This window comes from Penaeus chinensis, chromosome 37 (genome assembly GCF_019202785.1).
Source record: "Penaeus chinensis breed Huanghai No. 1 chromosome 37, ASM1920278v2, whole genome shotgun sequence".
Classification (NCBI taxonomy): Eukaryota; Metazoa; Arthropoda; class Malacostraca; order Decapoda; family Penaeidae; genus Penaeus; species Penaeus chinensis.
In genome coordinates, this window is record NC_061855.1 from 9,355,152 (window position 1) to 9,357,651 (window position 2,500).

The 2,500-nt window shown below is 45.8% G+C and overlaps 1 protein-coding gene across 1 annotated transcript in view; it reads right to left on the bottom strand.

The window, feature by feature from the left end:
* LOC125045201 overlaps positions 1-245 on the bottom strand; it is a 14,445-nt gene extending 14,200 nt beyond the window's left edge. The window contains exon 1 of the mRNA XM_047642326.1: positions 149-245. The gene's annotated coding sequence lies outside the window, so the exon portion shown is untranslated. The remainder of the gene's footprint in view (positions 1-148) is intronic.
* Between the last annotated feature and the right edge of the window lie 2,255 nt (positions 246-2,500).

The window sequence follows — 2,500 nt, forward strand, 5'->3', positions numbered from 1 at the left end:
AAAAACATTTCCTCTCTCTATCTCTCTCTCTCTCTCTCTATATATATATATATATATATATATATTTATCTATCTATCTATCTATCTCTCTCTCTCTCTCTCTCTCTCTCTTCAATTCTCTCCATCTTGTTCTCCGCATTCGCCTTACCTGTAGAACACGGGGCGAGGGAACACACACACACGAGCGTCCGAGCGGAGTACACCAGATCACCACAAGTACCTGGCTGAGACTGAGAGGTTTCCAGAGACCCGTAGGACCTCCACGCCTGCTGCACGGACACTCAGAGGCGCCCAAGAGTAGCGCCGCCGTCACCCTCCAGACCCGTAACTCGTCAGCCAATCACGAGAGAGTCTGGCGACGGATTTTTCCTCCCTGCGCGCTGCTGTCGGGAGGTAGAAAGTTCGATTATGAGAATAATTAGTGACAAGGTGACGCAGAGGAATTACTGAAGAGAAGAAATAATTGGAAGAAATAGAAATATGAATGAGAAATGTGAATTTAGAATCACATATGCAACATTTGCTACTCGAATATATCGTCTCTCTCCCGTAATACGAACGAAATGATTAGTCATGCTACACATACTACTCAACAGATGTGGTTCGCACACACTGGAATAGCCAGTGACTCTTTTTCTTTCTTTTTCGTTTTTTTTTTTATTACTTATTTCCAGTTTTTTGTGTTTCGTCTCTCCCTTTTCTTGACATTTCTTTCTTTTATTACTTTTCTTTCTCATCTTCTGTTGTTCATCCTATTATGCCAACTCCTCTTTTCCTTTTCCAATTACTTTAATCTCTCTTTTCCTACCCTTTCTCCTCCTTTTCTCGTCCTCTGCTTCCTTTTCCGTTTATTCATTGGATCCTCTTCCTCCTCCTCCTCCTCCTCCTTCCATTCCTCCTTCCATCCTCTTTCTCTTATCCTTTCCCCTTCTTCCTTCCTCTCATCTTATTCACGTCCTCTCCTCCTCCCCATCCTCTTCTTCTTTTCCCCTCCATCCTTTTCTTCCTCCTTGCCTCCTCCTCTTCCTACTCTTCTTCCTATTTCTCCTCTCATCCCTTCCTTCTCCTCTACCTCTTCTTCCTATCCTGTACGTGGTCAATGTAGCCTCTTATGATTTGTCCGTTCTTGCCGATATTGCAAAGAGGAAGTGAGTCTGCAATGTTGCATGTTGACTTTTGCTATGTCTTATGGTTTTCATTCTTCTTAGGTTTGTTTTGTTTCTTTTTCTCCGTGTTCTTTTATTTCTTTCTCCCCCTTTCTAAGTTTTTCTTGTTTTTTTTCTCTCTCTTCCTTATTTTTATTACTACCCACCTTTCTTATTTTACTTCTTTCTCTCTCTCTTTCTTTTCCTCTTTCCTTCATCCATTCTCCCAGTCTTTCCTTCTTTTTTTCCCCTCTCTCTTTCCTTCTCCCAGTACTTCCTTCTTTCCTTCTCTCCCTCCTTCTCTCTCTCCTTCTCCCCGTCTTTCTCTGTCTTCCTCTCTCCCTTTCCCCCTCTTTCTCTCTCTCTCTTCCCCCTTTCCTTCTACTCCTCTTTCTCTCTCTCTCTCTCCCTCTTTCTCTCTTTCACTCTCCCCCTCTATCTCTCTCTCTCTCTCTCTCTCTTTCTTTCTTTTCTTCTCCCCCTCTTCCTCTTTTTCCCTCTCCCTCTCTTTCTCTCTCTCTCTCTCTACCTTTCCTTCTACCCCTCTGTCTCTCTCTCCCTCTCTCCCTTTTCCTCTCCCTCTCCTTCTCTTTCTCTCTCTCCCTCTCCTTCTCTTTCTCTCTCTCCCTCTTCTTATCTTTCTTTCTCTCCCTCTCCTTCTCTTTCTCTCTCTCCCTCTCCTTCTACCCCTCTTTCTCTCTCTCCCTCTCCTTCTCTTTCTCTCTCTCCCTTTCCTTCTACCCCTCTTTCTCTCTCTCCCTCTCCTTCTCTTTCTCTCTCTCCCTTTCCCTCTACCCCTCTTTCTCTCCCTCTTTCTCTCCCTCTCCTCGTTTTTCGTGATGCCTTTCCTCTGTCTCCGTCCTCGTCGAGGCAGAGATGCTTGGCCGTGTGTGTTTTAACGCAGACATGATTTATGTCTTTTAACGCACCATTGCGACGGAGCTGCAACTTCATCCTCCCTCTCCCCCCCCCCCTCCTCCTCTTCCTCCCTCTTCTTTCCTCCTTCTTCTTTTTCCTCCTTCTCTTTCGACCCTATCTCTATCTCTCCTTCTTCTTTTCCCCCTTTCGTACTCTTCCGGTCTTCCTCTTTCCGCTTCTTCTTCGTCGATCCTTATCCTTCTCTCTCCTCCGTTCTCTCTCACTCTTCCTTCTTCCGCTTCTTCTTCTTTTCTCCTCCCTCCTTCCTTCCTCCTCCGTCCTCCACCCTTCTCCCTTTTTCCCTACTTCGGCTTCTCTTCTCCTCCTTCCCCCTTTCCCTTCCTATTCTCCTCTCCTTTACTCCTGCTCTCCTTCCTCTTCCTTCTCCTCCTCCCTTTTCTTTCCCTCTCCACTCCATCTTCCCTTCCTCCCCCTCT